Source organism: Siniperca chuatsi, linkage group LG16 (assembly GCF_020085105.1).
Source record: "Siniperca chuatsi isolate FFG_IHB_CAS linkage group LG16, ASM2008510v1, whole genome shotgun sequence".
In the NCBI taxonomy this organism is placed as follows: domain Eukaryota; kingdom Metazoa; phylum Chordata; class Actinopteri; order Centrarchiformes; family Sinipercidae; genus Siniperca; species Siniperca chuatsi.
The window spans coordinates 14,762,857-14,781,430 of record NC_058057.1 but is presented as its reverse complement, the minus strand read 5'-3'; the positions used below and the strand labels follow the sequence as shown (position 1 = coordinate 14,781,430).

At 38.4% G+C, this 18,574-nt stretch overlaps 1 long non-coding RNA gene across 1 annotated transcript; it reads right to left on the bottom strand.

Annotated features, from left to right (window-relative positions):
* Positions 1-6,650: 6,650 nt before the first annotated feature.
* On the bottom strand, positions 6,651-17,207 carry LOC122863521. Its single transcript, XR_006375025.1, has 2 exons — positions 16,151-17,207; positions 6,651-9,596 (listed from the first exon to the last, which is right to left on the bottom strand). It is a non-coding gene; the product is annotated as an uncharacterized LOC122863521 (long non-coding RNA).
* Between the last annotated feature and the right edge of the window lie 1,367 nt (positions 17,208-18,574).

The following is an 18,574-nucleotide window of genomic DNA, read 5'->3' as shown; positions in this document are numbered from 1 at the left end:
GTCAATAACAAGGCTAATCCATTAAATAAATATACAGATCATTCAGAATGCACACTAAACACAGGTCACATTGGATTTACAGTGATTTTCAGTTTTCAGTCACATTAAAAGAAACACTAATAAACTCACATGAGCCAATTTCTCTATCAGTGAATTCATCAATTCAGCTTCTTATTAGGAGGACAACAAGCTGATTGATCCGTTACCAGACTCGAGCGCTAACGCCCCATGTTGATTTGCATATTCTAATTAGGTTTGAGCACTAAACGTTTTGGTGGCAGTCTGCTCATCTGTTATTAAGCCTTTTTTATTCTTCGACGGGTCACATGATAAACAATACAATAACCCAGTTCAGGGTATTTAGGGCACACCAGGGTGGCAATTAAATATGAAACAAACAGAGGAGCAAATGCCTGTGTGCAACACAACAACAGATGTATTTACCTCCCGAGGTTATTTTTTTGTTGCTGATATCAAACACCGAAAGCTGTGACACAGACTGAAAAGTTGCACATTGTTTCAGCGCTTGAATCCGATTTTGAAAGTAAGAGCGAAGACATTTAGGATGTCAGGGGAAATCATCCGCAGCTTCTCTTCACACTCGTTTATCACAGTAGACTATAAACCTCAGCTCGAATTCAAATGAAGTGGAAATGCTCTCATATTCCCTCTGTTTCCACAAACCTAATCCTCTCTAATCAGCTATTATTCAATTATTGCGCCGTTTCAATCGTTCGGAGATAATTTGCGGCACACTTTTGGACATCTGGACGGATAATTACGCAGAGGAGAGTTTATGGAGATGAGTGGACGCACACGATGGAAGCGGAGATAACAGTCTTATCAATGGGACATGTGGTGATGAATAAATAAATAAATAGGTGGTTCCGGCGGGACTGTTTGGCAGCAGTGCGTCAGGCTGTCATGATTTAGTGCTGGTTTAAAAAAAAAAAACAATCTGAGATACGATCAAGAGATGTGGCATCATCCCGGTTGTCTAACACTGCGCTTCATTTCCCTGCAGGAAAAGACGCTGTGGGCCTGCATTTCAGGGGGATCACGTATCTACAGGCGTTTAAGACGTGGCTTTAGTATAAAGATTTAGCCTTCATTTGCACGAGTCAGTGTAGAATTGAAATCTTCACTGTGATGGAAAATTAAAAAGTATCACTTATTTGATGTGTTCCAAAAATAAATATAAGACAAAATACAAATGTAAAATAACAATAAACAAATCAAATGGTCCAGATGTTGCATAGAACTGGAGAGAGGGAAAGAAGGAGTGAAGGGACTTAAATTACCTTCAGCATCTCATGAGAAGCTATTCGAGAGACATTTCATTAGAGGTGAATGAAGAGATCAATGCCATACCAATAGCTATGCTAATGAGGTTTCTACATTACACACGTGCAGGATGACGGCCATGAATCACATCCTTCCACTTGGATCAGGATACAGCAAGAAACACACTTTTGCATCACAATAAGCGTCACATCTCACGGGCTGTGAACACAAATCACCTCAGTTCAAGGTTAATCTCTGTCTCATTAACAAACGGCTCAGTGTGTTCAGAAAAACACAAAGAGAGAAGAAAGCACAAACAAAATGATCCACAGATTAAGGAAAAATATGAATATTAACCTAATTACTGTAAATGTTTTAACAATGTTTTTTAAATCTCGTGTGAAAATATAAATTGAATCTCTGCTTGGGCATACAACTGTGAGTTTGCACATTAATAAATTACTTTGAGTTCATAAATGTTAACTGTGGTTATTTGGTAATTCAGCTATAAATGTTTTCTTTATTTTCTGATATCAGTCTTTCTTAAACTGTTTTAAATAGTTTCCGTCTGATTATAACTGTACTTGCTGCAATAATGTCTTTGCCTAACACAAACACATCCCATGTACCAGCAACTGAAATGAATGATGCCAATTTAAAGACCAGTTATGAGAATGCATATCAGTCTATAAGCAATTGCATTTCCCTGCTATATTTAATGTGTGTAGCATGATTTAATCAATCCACTGATTTTCTTTCAATCACTCCCTGTATAAACCATTTGGTTCTATAAGGTCATAAAAGCTCCCTTATTGTAGTTCTTCTGGAGATGGATTAGAAACCTGTACGTCTACATTGCTTTATTCTAGTCAGTGAAAATTTCCATAAAACAAAATAGTTGAGTCATGTTTACAACAGCTAATATTGTGAACTACACTGAGACGTCAAACGTGCAGGCTGCATGAGTATACAGTCTGAGCTTGGGACTAAAAACTTCTGTCACATGTGGCCAGTCATCTTCATTTTACTAGATTCAATTTGAACCATATGAAAAAAAATGGTATTGTTACAAAGTGTGAACTTAACGATCTCCGGACATTCAGTCTGTAAAATTAGAACCATTGCTAACTTTAGCTTACCAGAAGTTATAGACAACTACATATCATTCACCACTAAATATAATTCCACTTTTGACTGTGATGGTTATAATAATGAAAAAGCCATTTTATGTATCACTAAATGTCAGCTCTAGTAGATTTTATTTACATACAGATGAATTATCATGTTCTTTGAAGTAAAATATTGATTAAAATGTGTGTCAGTGTTACAGTCCTGGTGGAGCAAAGGCGTGCTCTTTGCTTTCACCCACATACTTTTAGAATTTTTGCAGTGTCATTCAAAACAAGTTACAGTAGTAACTGTAACTGTAAGTAGTTACACTATATGTCTAATACAGCATATCTAATACAAAACCTCATGTCATTTTAATGTTTTGTAGCACCGTAGAGTTTTCACAATAATGTTTACCGTCCCACTTGGATGGAGCAGTGGCCCCACAGAAAAAGGAAAAAAAAAGAAAATCCTGGCTCAAACACTGATATTTTTTTTGGATCATTTTATGCACAACATTTTATTTGTTTGAATACATTTTATTTTATGTTTTGCCACCTGTTTTATGTGTCGGTGTGGTTATGTGACATTTCAGTTTTGTTTAAGCATCTTCTTGTCAGCTACACCAAAACAGCAACAAAATATGGACTCTTTAATATTTTAATATGAGTAATATATCCAGCCATCTTTAATCTATACCAGCTTTTCATTTCAACAGTGAAGTCAATTGGGTTCAAATAACAATACAGTATTTCACATTTGGTTTGTTTTCAGAACAGTTTCAGTGTGTTGAACTTTAGTAGTTATACAAACTGCAAACCTCTTATTCCACTCAGTTCCCAGAATAAGAAAAAAGTTTCAGGCAAAATGGGACTTTGTGCCCAAAAATGTTGTAAAACCCGAGTCAGAGCAAATGTTTTAAAAAGCTGTTGGTTTATTTGGGCCAATAATTAGACACTTAAACCAGTTAAGCACTCAGATGCTCTGTATGCAGCAGTGAAAAATATTCAGATATGAACAGCAGAAAGTTTAGAGAATAAAACAGTTGGTTGTACTTACATTATCATCATCATCAGACCTCCTCCTCCTGAATCGATGGAAGATATTTGAAGCCATGAGGTTCACTAAGTTTCAACAACAAGTAAGAAAAGCGGAGTATTTTCACTAACCAGATTAGTGTGTGTTTGCCAGCTGTTGGCTCTACAGGTTCCAAAAATTTGAAATCCAGAGAAATCCGTAATTTTAATCAAGTTAACTGGTAGAAAACGGCTAGAAAATGCCGGGATGACAGCAACCTGTTACTCATTCAAAGTATTTATGGTGAATAATAAATAATATGCCATACCTATACGTGATGTGGAGTTTTATATGATGTAATGTGTGATCACCTACTGTGTGATCATCTACTAATACATTAAACATGCCAAAAATAATACAAGTATCATTTGGTTAGTTGGCTCTAAATTTCTGTTATGGATTAGTCAGACTGGCTATGGTGGCTAGGCTAACGATAGCTATGTTAGCTCTAATATTAGCATTAGCATTAGTAATCTAAAATTACTTTAAAGTAATTTCATATATCCTTGCTGATGTGCCCAAAGCTAATATTAGAGCTAGCCTTAGATAACATAGCTATTGTTAGCCTAGCCACCATAGCCAGTCTGACTAATCCATAACAGAAATTTAGAGCCAACTAACCAAATAATACTTGTATTAAGGTGTTCATGATTCTTCTTGTCAACACGGTAAACACAACTACTTAGCAATCACGACAAAATATATTTTCGCTCTTCATTAGAATAATGAAAAGGTATTTTAAAGTATCACAGTAATGTAGCTATTATCACTAAATGTCCGCTACAGCAAATTGGTCAGTTTATTTCAGATACAGATCAATTATAAAGGTAAAATATTGATTAAAATATGTGTCAGTGGTACAGTCCCGGTGAAACAAAGGGGGTGTTCTTTCTTGATCGCTCTGCTTTTCCCCCACATACTTTCCTACAAATTCTCATTTGTAAACAAAACTAGTTAAATGTCTAATACAAAATCGCATGTCATTTTAATGTTTTGTAGATTGTGTAGAGTTGACTGAGAAGTAATCCATACTCCATTCTTTCAATAAATCTCTTTGTCCACGTTTATTTTCTATCAAATGTATAAATGATGCATTATAGAACATCTTGATTATTAAAATGATTGTTAATTCATCCATTGAAGCTCTTCAATAAAAAATATTTGAGGTTATAACAGTCCAGGTCAGTGATGAGTTTCTGAATCAGCTCTGTCAGTCTGATCCATCATTGTCTTTGTTTGAGGCTCTAGAAATGGCTCTTCTAATCTAGCTAATTGCCGTTTCCCAGAGCTCGGCATTTAAGAAGAAGAGCTGGGTCACCAAATAGCCGTTGATCATAACATCCTATTAAGGTGAAGAAACAAAAGGTTCTCACAATCCTAACAATGTGCCACTGGTGATTCAACTGTTTGCTCTGTGGGCACAAAGCATTAATTAGGGCAATAACTTCATGCCATTGCCGTTCTATAGTCTCCATTTCTGTATGAGTGCATCTATTTATGCTCTGAAGTTTGTCGGGGACTCTGACTTACTGAGTGTGCCACATTCCCCTGTTCCATGTGCACATGTGTTATTGGCGTAATGAGGAAAATACTCTGGGAAACATGGGAGAGAGGCCCCCCCAACACCAAAACTTTCTTGGCAAAATAATATTCCTCATTGTGGTCACTCCTAACAAGAATTGACATAATTACTCAGGCCCATTTCTTGTCTTATTAGCACACTTCCACAGTGGACAGGGACTAGCAGTTAGGCAGGAGAAGGGAATCGGACAGGCATGGCAGTAGCAACACAAAAAGGGGCCTCTGGTTTCAGCGTAATTAGGTGAGACAATGCCCCTGACTGTTTTGAGCTATGGCAGCGGCTCAGAGCTGGGGCCGAGCAGGCGAGCGGATGCCCCCTGAGGTTCATCTCCCCGAGACCCTAATAAGCCCCTAATTGATTCACATGGGCAGCACCAGCAGACATGAAGACTGCCTAAACTTGGTCTCCTGCAGAGAGCATGGCACTCGTCCTGCAGAAAGGGAGAAATTTGAGTTGACTCACTCAGGACCTTCACTGTTTGGCCGTCAAACTCCAGACAACTTGTTTTAACCTCCCGTGACACTCCCAAACTGGAGAGCCGCCAACATGTTGAAAACAGAGAAGGAGGAGCAGCTATTTTTCTTTACAGACAGCCATGAGGTGCATCAAAAATGACTTCATTTCATCTAATGGTTTAATGGATGCCAAGAAAATGATCTTAGCAGCATGGATTACTCTTGATATCTGTGTGCAATCGTGTTGGGTGAATAATGAACTGAATATAGTAAATCTTGAATGCACAAGGTCAGATGTCAATGTACATAATAAGCTTTATATTTCAGAAGAACTGAAAGCAAATACTCTTGTCAAAGATAATAATGTACTTGTGATTCTTTGCCCTCTTGTATTTTATGTTATCGGTCTGTTTTTGTTGATAACATTTCAAAAAACATGACTTCATATTAAGTCATGTTTTTTGAAAGGCCTGTTTGTTTTTAATACAATGTTATGAAATCCATGGTGGAGTTTGGAGAAACACTGTATTACTATATTAGTGTCTGCTGTTTGCTAGCACTGTGATAAAATCAACATTCAACTTATTTGTGACTTATTTAAGCTAGAACTGAACTTATTATTATTATTATTATTCTCAGATTCACTTTCTCATTCTTGCCGCTAAAGAACACATTGAACCACAAGCAGCTGGGCTCTAAAGGCTGCATTTCAACACAGTAGGCTGAGCCTGTTTAACCAAACATACACACACACACACAGACTGGTCCATATGTTTAAAGTCACTTCTAATGGCAGTTGGTACCCAGAAAACTCAATATTTCATAATTCGCTCTAACATCCCCTGCAGTCAAGGCCTCTCCGCTCAGAGGAACGTCAATTCGATGTGCCCTCACTCCTTTAATTAGCTGTCAATTAGTGCAAATGAATCAACTCTTCGCCTAATTAAGCAATGCCACCAGGCAGCTCCCATATACAGGCCATTGTGTGAGCATCATGAGAAAACCACAGCTAGCAAACTCGTTTTGGATCACGAGTGCAATTTAACGATCACACTGACACACTGTGTTCAGGGAGCTGTGTGTGTCTGAGTGTAAGGGAGGATGAAGTCACTAACTTTACAGTGATCAGACAATGCAAAATTATTGTATTTATATTTTATGCATCTTGAGCAGCATGATAGCTTTTATGTGCAAAACAAGTAAACATGCAAGACACAAACATTTAGTTCTCCATTTAGGCCTTTAGATGTTTCTAATCGTTTAATGCCCCAAATGTTTCTTAGTTTCATGTCTGATTCAGATGTGGATTTAACACCAGCTTGTCTTTTACTGAGAAGACTCGATTTTACCAAGTCAAAAAAAAAAAAAAGTCACTCATGGCTGCTGATAATTTAAAAATTCTGTAAACACATGAATGTCACTTATTTGGTGATACATTTTAAGGGAAGAGTTTGTGAACTCTTTTCTGTTTGATTTCTAGGTAAGTGTCATTTTTTTCTCCAAGTGACATTAATAATCACAAACTAAGGGGTCACACTTTGCAATTAGCTGTAATCTTATAAAATGCTAAAACTCCAGCAGCCAGCCAACGTTTTGATTCACGTGAAAGCGTTATTTTTGACACTGAACAGAGTTTTGACACCATTTGATTCCATTTTCCTTATTTTCATGATTTCCCTGGGATTAATACTCTGTGTTTTCCTCTCTGTCTGTCCTCCCACTTGTAGATGCCAGAAAATAATTTTGTTATGCAGTCCACATGCTTAATTTACAGTCAGAGTGGAAATGTAATCTCTGCAAACATCTGTTCACTTCTGACTCGAGAGAGTCTGTTTTTTACTCTGACAAGCTGTTCTTACAAGTGAGTTTTTTTTGTTGACTGAATAAAATATTGGCATCACCTTTGATTTAAGTCAGATCGTCATCAGCATATTGTTTGTGTACAAATGAGTTCGGAGGACATTGAATTTAGCTTATTTATAAATGACATGACATGTCAGTTTTGCTTGTTTTCTGAGATAGGGGTGGAATTTTTGACAATGTTTAAGCTTTCTTTTTATATGTATTTCCTAATTTAGTGGTTTTGTTTTTAGGTGCATCAGTTATGATTGGCCTTTTATTTATTAACTGAAAAATTTACATTGTTTTTAATTTTGTGGTAGGCAGGTTCCTGAGCTAATGTCTTCTTGGAATATGTGTTAGTTTGTGTGTTAGTGTTACAACTGTTGCAGCATGTCTTTCATATATTGTCTGAGGTTACCTGTCTGATTCGTGTCTCTCTTGTTATTTGTCATTGTGCATGGGTGACCAAATTGGTTTCCCCACTGGGAATAAAAAAAAGTTATCTAATCTTATCTATTTTCAAAGCAGTTTCAAAGCATAAATAAATAAATGAAGTCAAAAAATACTCACAATGTGTAAGTTTTTAACTGTAGAACATACATATTTTCCCTCATGGTTGTTAAACCCCCCCCCCAAATTCCCAAATTTGCTCCCAAAACACATAGCTTTATTTAGCCTGTATGGTAAACATGTTTACTCAAACACTGTGATGTAAGGATGTTTTGGGTCATGAAGAAGCAAATTCATTTTCAGGCACGTGGGCAGTTCAGCCATGTTGGCTCCCTCCCCCCCTCCTTCCACCAGCCACTCTGGACCATTACAGGCTGTAATTGTTATTTAATGGATTAAACATTCATCCTTCCTGTGCAAACTCCCAATGGGCCAGATGACAGCCTCACCATGTTCACACAGCTAAACATCCCCCATCACACACCCCTTCGACGCTCATTTGACGGCCGTGTTTGTGCTTAAAATTCAATTACCCACTTATTGATAGCTCTCTGGGGTGCTAAAGAAGTTGACACGGTGCTGGTGGAAGTGTGGATGATTTCCCAGGAGGCCTCAGTCTCCTCTGCACATCTCCAGCTGGATCTATTTCATGGCTTTACTCATCAGCAGCAGACGCAGATGGAGCATAAGCAGCCGTCATACACCTGCACACACCAGCGCACGCAGACACAGACAGAAAGGGGGCGCATCACACACACACACACACACACACACACACACAAAACAAGTGTGTGTGTGGTATGAGTTTTGCCTCTTGTTGTATGTGTGGTCTGTCCTCTCTCCAGGTCTTTGTCATACAGAGGAGGTTTCATGGTTCAGATTCTACCAGTGGCTGCATCTGGAAGCTGCTAAATGTCTTCTCTGATCCATACTCTGTTTGCACTTTATTGACCTAATATGGTCAATATTTCTCCACATTGTAATTTTACTATGTTATCTCTTTTTATTCTTCTAGACTATATGACATCTCTTGCATGTCTGTCCATCCTGGAAGGCAGATTTGTGATTTTGGGCTATATAAATATATGTAAACTTAAATTGACAAGATTTACTTTCTATTCAAAAGTGTCACATTCTGTTCCTGAGTGAGTGTAGTTTGGCCAAAAACTGACATGAGAAATGACTTTTTAAGCTCCAAAACCTGAGACTTTGTCTACTAGTGGGATGGTGTATTTATTGTTCTAAAATAAAAGGTGATTTGAAAACTGGACCTGCTCCTACCACCAGTCTGCTCAGCACCACACATACAGAAGGACGCCCCTGCTCTTTTTATACATGGTTGACTCCTTCCACTGCATCATACAGACAAACTTATCAATTAATATCAAAACAACCATAATATGACCACTGATGTCCAAAACACATCATGAAAATACATAAACATATTCAGCTTCATCTTGAACATATTTAAGGAAAACATTACATTTGACAAAACTCTTAATTAGGCCAGAAAATAGGTCAAATTGCTCACACCTGGGTGCCCCACACATATATGGGGTGCATCCCAAGTCTCTTATTTGTCATTTCCTCGATCCTCGCTTGAACTGGCAGTCGCTCTGGTCCGCTATCTTGAAGGCCATCCTAAGTCTCTTATTTGTGCTCCGAGGAGCGAGGAGGGATCTCTGAGGAGCAATGAGCGAGGATACAGCTTCAGTCTCCCTTCTTTCAGTTATTGATTGGACGCTGCAGCTGATCGGACTGATCTGATACATCACAAAATCACTGGAGTTTCATACCTGAGTGAAGACAGATAACAGATTAAACTCAAGTGTATCACTCCCACATGTTATATTTGATGTGTTCTCTGATTCACCATCTAGTTAAAAATCTGTGTTAATTGTAGGTCTGAACAACAAAAGGACAACCATCAACTTTCTTCATTTATTAAAAAAGATTTTTCTTTTCATGATGTGATATTTCCCCCATTAACTTTTCTTAATGGATACAGTTAAAGTCAGCCAGAGTAGGAGAGTCTGTCTGTCAGCAAGAAAAACTTTTTACATCATTTATCGTCTTTTTCATTTAGTCACATGTGAGGCTGATCATTCCTGAGCGTTGGGTTTGAAATTAGTTACACCAATGTCCTAATTGCATGCGATGCGACGCATCTTCCCTACAAAAACCTAAATAAGGTGGCTGGAGGGAGATCGCAAGGGAGCTCAATGAACATTGCTAATGACAACCTACTTGTCATTTCTAGTAAAGAAACGTAGAAATATCACAATATAAAACGTATGTTTTCTGTTTAAAAAGTACAAACGTAAATAGCAAGTAGCCTACACATCTTTTACTTGAGTGGTTAACGCCTCCAGTCTGATCTCGAGCGCACAACTGATAGGTACTTGGTTTGTTTACATGACAACAGACGTGCATATTTAACTAGTCACTGCCAGTGACAGACAGAGGAGTCTGTCACAAGAGTCCTCGAATAAAAAGTGAGAGTTGAGGCAGACTTCTTCTAGACACATAGCCACATACCTGCCCTGGAAGGGTAATCATGTGTCTCCTGAGGTTGCTTCCACTTTTTATGAGCTATAATAGTGTAAAGGCTGACTCAGCAGCATTCAGACTGTTGTTCTTAAAATCTTAATTATTACTCCATCTTCTGTAGGTTTTTCAGTTGACTACTTCTACATACTTTCAACTACACAAACTATTCAAATGTCAAAATGTTAAACTCTTTAAGGACATTTATGCTTGTATCCAACTTTTTTCTTTTGTCAACAAATTCTTATAATGGAAGTGAGTGGCAGGAATCTTCAAATCCTCTTCAAACCTTCACCACGTTGGCTTTAATGTAGTGTAATCTAGATTAATGTAATGTAATGACTTTAATGTGATGTAAAAACTCACCACCAAATGTTTCTGTCACATTATCTAATATTATTTATTTTTTAAATTCAATTCTGTTGAACTATATTTTTTTATTAATTCAGTTTCAAGTTTTTTCTAATCTAATTTAATGTTCAGTGATGGATTTAATGTAATGTACTGACACAAACCGGTCACTTGTCAACCCATCACTAGAGACATAATGAGTAAATTGATTCTGAAACATGATGTCAACCAAACAGAATAAACCCCACCCTTTCTTTTAGCTTAGGTGTTCTCTTAGTCCCTTGGTGAAAGCGGATGATGTTCCTAACAAAGAGTCGACTTCTGAAGGTGCAGCTGTTAAAGTGCCAAGTACACAGTATGTAACCTAATTAAAAGAATGTAATCTATTTTAATTTAATGTAATAGCTTTAATGTGATGTGAATATATTATTTCACATTCACTGAGACCTGTCTTACTTTGGTGATCAGATTACTTTGGTGATCAGATTACTTTGTAATCGGATTACTTTTGTAATCAGATTACGTTGGTAATCGGATTACTTTTGTAATCGGATTACTTTGGTAATCGGATTACTCTGTAATCAGATTACTTTGGTAATCGGATTACCTTTTTAATTGGATTACTTTTGTAATCAGATTACTTTGTAATCGGATTACTTTTGTAATCGATTACTTTGTAATCGGATTACTTTTGTAATCGGATTACTTTGGTAATCGGATTACTAAATTAATTAGATTACTTTGTAATCTGATTACTTGTTAATTAGATTGCTTTTGTAATCGGATTACTTTGTAATCGGATTACTAAATTAATTAGATTACGCTTGTAATCGAATTACTTTTGTAATTAGATTACTTTGTAATCGATTACTTTTGTAATTAGACTACTCTTGTAATCGGATTACTTTTGTAATAATTACATTTTTAAATTTAAATTAAATTTTTATTTTTAATTGAAATGTTTGTCATCTAATTTTTGTAATGTAATATTACACTACAGACCATCTTGCAATGGGACCACACCAGCTGCGAGCCAAATCAGAGTGTATGGTGCAATGGAACACACGACATGAGAGAAGTGAGTTTAGTGAAACAGGTGAACTATAAGTATTTAGCAATGCAGTTCATCTGTCTGATATTAATACAAAGCAATTCTTCTATCAGCCTTTACAGGTAATTCATTTCAACTTCTGGCTTTTCTGGCAATGTATTTCAGCTCTTAGCTTCTCTGGGTAATGCAGTTCAGCTTCCAAGTTTGCAGCAGAGCAGTGCGATGCATTTGGGCTTCAAGGTTTTTCAGGCAATTCATTTCATTTAATGTAATAGCTTTAATGTCATGTGAATATATTATTTCACATTCACTGACACCTGTCAAAAGTCAACCCATCACAGTGAGTAAATGAATTATGAAACATGATGTCCGCCATAGTAACAGAGTAAACCCCACCCCTTCTTTTAGCTCAGGAGTTCTCTCAGGTCCTTAGTAAAAGTTGCTCTCAGCAGCTTCCTGAATGGCTCTTCAGGCTCCTGATGACATGAAACAGGGATCCCCTCCACATAAACAGATTAAACATCCTGCACCAACAAATTTGGCGTCTTGACTGTCTTGCTGATATGCGGGTGTGGTGTACTACTTACTGTGTCTTCCTGTGTGTACGTGAAGGTACCAGAGGAACCCGCTTGCAGCAGCACCTTACACTCCATCATGCTCACCCATTCCCACCTACATCACTGATGTTACTGACTGACACATTTGTAGTTATTGCTTTAATTTTTTTCAAATCAAATCAAAATGTAGACAAATGTGTCCTCTTTTACGCAATGCCATTATTTAAGCATTAGGACTTACAGTTTTTAAATATCTGCCTCAAAGCACCAAGAGAGCCCTGGAAGGGACACAAATAGCGGTCTCCTGGGCGAACATCCTGTGTTTGTTTGACACATCCATCCGCCCTCACCTCACCCCTACACGGACTTTGTTGCTCTTCATACATGTTCGCACGTAAAATGACGCACGTAGTTTTTACTTCACTACATTTATTTGGCAGCTATAGTAACTTCACAGATTAAAGCGGATCATACAAAAATTTATATTTGTATACATACAGAACATAAAGTTACCTTATAAGATTGTTTAAGATGAAAATGCCCAACACTATATAAAGCAGGAAGAACCAGCTGCAACAATACTACTTACAAGTTAATGCATAAATGCCAACAGTCATATGTATAATAATATAAACTCCTGAAAGGGACCAGTCTGCATTTTGAATACTTTTACTTTGGATACTTTAACTACATTTTGCTTATAAAACTACTTCAGTCAATATTTGAGTATTTTTACATTGTGCTATTGCTACTTTTTCTCAAGTAAATGATCTGAGTACTTCTTCCACCACTGGTGTGGCCATAAGTGGAAAACCATACTTCTTGACAAGTATAAAAAAACTGTAATCTTTGTAATCTGAATACTTTTATTAAAAAATATATATCTAAGGGAATCTGTATTTGAATTACTTTGGTAATCAGGTTAATTTGTAATCGGATTACTTTTGTAATCGATTACTTTGTAATTGAATAACTTTGTAACAATTACATTTTTTAATTTAAATAAAATTTTATTTTTAATTGAAATGTTTGTCATCAAATTTTTGTAATGTAATATTACACTACAGACCATCTTGCAATGAGACCACACCAGCCGCGACGCCAATTATTTATTTTTTGTTACTGTTATTTTCTATTTTTAATTCAAGGGCTTGACATGAATTATGAATCATTGATTTTTTTCTATGATCGAAAATCGATAATTAGTGCTATCTCCCTCTGCTCTGATAATGAGTGTAGAATTCAAGAGCAAATCCATATTCACCTCTGTACTCTCTGTAAAACTTGCTTGTGTGCTGCTTGCTTTAGGTCTACGAAATCAGAACTTGTTATATGTCACGCTTTGACTCTGCACTAAAAGCCACATGTTGTGCCCCACAGGTTAGCCACGCGTCTTAAAGTCCCCAGAGGCCTCCAGGGGCCCCCACAGGAACACTTGGCTTGCCGCTGGCCTCGTTCCCCGCTAATTACAGCACTCATCTCTGCTCTCCCATGAGACGCCAGCACTCTGATGACAACACGCTGCACAGTTTGGAGCTCTGCATCACCGGGCAACAGCTGGGGCTGCCGGCTGCACGTCAATACCCAGGGGAGGTAAAAGGAATAATGATGTTGTGTGTGTGTATGTTGGGGGAGGTGGTAACACGATGCATTCATTCACACCATGGAGGGAAAATTTTGTTGCTATTTGGTAGAAGACTCCCAGCCTCAGATCTAGTAATTGCTACTCAGCAGTGTTTAATAAGGTGAATTCAATTTTTGCTTTGACTGAGTACCTATGAAACTTAAACCATAACACAATAACATGTTATCCGAGGTCAGATATACAACACCATATAATCCAACACGGGTTTTGATTAGAAAATAAAGACGAATCTTGTGACAGTGTCAGACTACAGCTTGCAGCATGTCCCTAAGGATGACACTGGATCGATGAGCTCTATACATACTGTGCTCCTCTCAGTGAGATTGCACTGACTGTTCATTAGCAGGGCACTGGGCTTTAATGGCCTGCACACTTCTGTAGGCCGTAAATCTCCAGACTCCACCCAGGTTTGCTCCCCTGTCTCATCAGAGGGCTGTGAAGAATGAAGTCAGTGTGATGAAAAAGAGAATGAGATTTATCTGCTCCCTCCTCCTCATCCTCTTCTACGCACCAAGACGAGCTTGTGAGCACAGAAAAATGATAAGTGGGTCCTTACCAAGACACACCCATAAATGTGATGATGCCACTGGATGTGTTTGAGATGCTGATGAGAACTGCTGGCCAAAGAGAGTGACATCAGTGTGTCTTTGTGTCACATCTAAATGTGGTTCTAGTGAGTAAGGTGTGGACTCGAAGGCAGAAACTCAAAGGCAGAGCCAGAAAAGATAAAAGTGAGGTTTACTTTGTCTATGTTCAGGTCAGAAGTCAGCAACAGACAGACAGTTGGCGAAGGCAAGAAGCCCAAAAGGGACGAGGCAGACAGACAGAACAGGAACGCACAGGATATGTTCTACTTTAAATATATTTTTTTTTACATTGACTCAACACAGAGAATCACAAACACGAGAACATGAATGATGAATGATGAGATGATTTCTCTTGCCTATTCTGTCATGAGAAGTTTTTGTATAGCCACCAAGAGGCACAGATGTTAGCCATGGTCACAGCTAAAAAAAAAAAAAGCTCTTAAACTATCATTCAAATAAAACAGCAAATTTCTTTTAATTCTAAAACACAGAATGTGTTTTGGATATTTGGGGCCCTTTTCTTGAACCTGATTCTGTTTTGAAATCTCTGCACCAGTTCACATAAATTTTTTTATTGATTAATCTGCAACAATTAGTTTCATTTTTCTTTTCAAATGTGGATATCCCATCTCCTGTTTGTTCCCCATCATGCGTTTTGGGGAAACTGAGACCAGATATGTCACACTGCTGGTTGCAGCTCTGGGTCTTAATCTTGCCTACTGCGCTCTTTTCAAAGGGGCTAAGTGTCCGAAAATGTTATTTGACGGTTTTGATGATGTCATGGTCTGACCAGCAAATGTGGTGCAGTGGAGAGTGAAGACATGTTGCTGCGTCCCATTCATTCTGACCTTTTTTTTCCTACAGTTCCAGGTCAATAAATTTAGGTCAGAGAACAATACACTCTCTCTGTTAGAGCATAGCAGGGTGCCAAAACCCCTCTCATGCTCTGACCCTCATCCCAAGCCTTCACATCCAACCACTCAACACAACGTTACACTTGGCAGACACACCAAAACTCCCAGTGGATTTTAGCTGGGAGAGCTGTAGACAGATTAGATATTACAATTACACTTGATCTATCTATCTGTCTGTCTGTCTATCTATGGACACTGAGGTCATGTCCCTGTCCTCATCTTTTGTGGGAATTTGGGGGTTATAGGAGCCTGGGAGGAGAGTTACATCCTACCATTTAAAAAGACACATAATTAATATTTTATAGGCTGGTTCCAATATTTCTGCCTACATTTAAATTTTAAAATTTTTTAGGTAAATAAAAAACAAAGGAATTTTATTCCTGGCAGTGTAGAGAAAGCTTTGAAACAGCATTCAGCAATTGTAAAGTTAATTTAAAGAATAAAATATAAAAAAAATCCAGACTTTTCTTTTGATTTATCTATACTCACTTGGTATGACTTGGGGTGTTTCTTTTGATTAGGCCTACATTTTCAGTACATCACCAATAAAAAAAATCACAAAATAAAATAAGTTTTTAAAAACCTAGGCTGTAGCTTTTTTTAATGATAAAGAGCTATGAAACTACAGACTACATGAGCCCCTGCATGATCTGAAACTAGGTACTTGATGGACTTTCATCAGAGGGTTTGACCCATACCTTCCCAAGGTGGTGACGTCACGTTAGTCCAAGTCAAAAGCCCTGTGAGCGTGTGTGTTTGCCGCCGGGTGCGGTGGCGCGCGCCTGTAATCCAAGCTACCGGGAGGCTGAGGCTGGCGGATCGTTTGAGCTCAGGAGCTCTGAGCTGCAGCGGACTATGCCGATCGGGTGTCCACACTAAGCTCGGTATCGATATGGTGCTCCTGGGGGAGCCCGGGGCCACCAGGTCGTCTAAGGAGGGGTGCACCGGCCCAGGTCGGAAACGGAGCAGGTCAAAGCCCCGTGCCGCTCAGTAGTGGGATCGCGCCTGTGAATAGACGCTGTAGTGCAGCCTGAGTGAGACAGCGGGACCCGGTCTTTTCACACTCCTCAGCGCGCGCGCACTCACACACATTATAGCTTTACATCTTCCTCTTCTTATTCCATGAAAAACCTTCACACACCAGCTGCTTCTGCTTCTTCTGCACCGCCTCCACCTGGAGGACACCTGCAACTACACCAACCACACTGACTACTTCTCACGATGTCCTGCAGGTGGCAGCAAACTAAAACTACAAACATTCAACAGCTTCCTGTCGGTTACTCATGAGCACACTTCTTCCATTCACCTTCGGTGTTTTCGTGATGATAGTTTTGTTCTAGTGAAAATGCAGCAAATGTTCAAATAAAGGAAACACAACACAGAAACATATTTACAATAGATGCTTTTAGGTTCATTGATCCAACAGGTATCTGCGGGGTTGTAATGCCATTGTACCGAAACACTTCTTGTCTGTGTGATTATTGTGTGAAAACAGTTGATGTGATGTTTCTGATCTGCTGTCTGAACCCACTGACGGATGATTTACATTAAAAAATCCATCTAATTCTTCATCTCCGCTCTTCTACCAACGAGCTGTTTTCCATGTAAAGTGTGTCATCAGGCCAAAGTGTTTCACCCAAAGATGAAGCTAACTGACATTGTATTCATTCATTTTGCTCAGAGGGAAATAAAATACCTACAACTATAACTTTAGGTTGGTTTACAGTGTCTCAGGTGTTAAAACGTCCTGGACCATGCCAGAAAAAGCTTCAGTGTCTTTTCTTTCCTCCACAGACTTTCTTTTTGGTAAGTTGTCACTGCAAAGGGGCAAAACCACACATCCTGCTAACTTAACTCTGTGTATGTTCACAATAGTGCCAAAGTCTCACAGGCTGATTGTTGCTTCTTCCCACACTGCAAGTTGTTGGATTATTTCATAGATGAAACATTTCTCACTGAGGTTTGATGACATGAGGGCTACTCATAGATTTTACAGTTTTGTGGCAGGAAACGTCTGTATAAAATACTAAAAAGAAATGGTAATAAAAATGTATCGTCAGTCAGTTGAAAATATTATTGTCTTATTGACTACACATGGACAATAAACTGGACTGGGCTAAGAACACTCAAGCTGTTTACAGGAAGGGCCAGAGCCGCCTCTATTTCCAGAGGAGGCTGAGGTCCTTCAACATCTGCCGGACAATGCTGAGGATGTTTTATGAGTCTGTGGTGGCCAGTGCTATCCTGTATGCTGTTGCATGCTGGGGCAGCAGGTTGAGGGTAGTGGACGCTAACAGACTCAACAAACTGATCTGTAAGGCCAGTGACATTGTGGGGGTGGAGCTGGACTCTCTGGCAGTGGTGTCAGAGAGGACGATGCTGGCCAAACTACCTGCCATCTTGGACAGTGTCTCCCACCCGCTCCATGACGTGCTGGTCAAACAAAGGAGCACCTTCAGCGGAAGACTCATCCCCCAAAATGCACCACAGAGCACCACAGGAAGTCATTCCTGCCTGTGGCCATCAAACTCTGTAACTCCTCCCTCTAAGTGTCAGTCTATATGACCGTAAGTCATTAAACTGGACATTGATCATTACATCTCTGCAATACTTGACATAATTGTGCAATATCCTGTGTTAAAACTCCTGTGCAATATTTGAATTTAAAATTCCCTATTTGTTGATATTATTCATACTTCTATTACTGCTGTGCAATATCCTCCGTCTCATTGGTACTTCACACTTATTTTATCTTATACTTACACCCACCTGGTACTTAATTTATTTTCTGACCTGTTTTTATAGTGTATTGTATTATATTTTGTACTTCTATTCCTGTGTTCACTGGACGTAAAGGCGAGCTGCTGTAACAAAGAGTTTCCCTTCGGGGATCAATAAAGTATTTCTGATTCTGATTATAACCTTAATAAGCTACACTTAACTTGACAGTTCATGCACTATTACTTTATACCGTATTATTATCATCATTGACAGATTACAAAGTTTCTAAATGAATCTGACTTAATGTGAAACTCCAAGAAGTAAATGTTACTTTTGACAAACTGATTTTCTGTTGAGTTGTGGTTTTTGATTTAAGTTTTATTGTCAGGTTTGTGTTTATA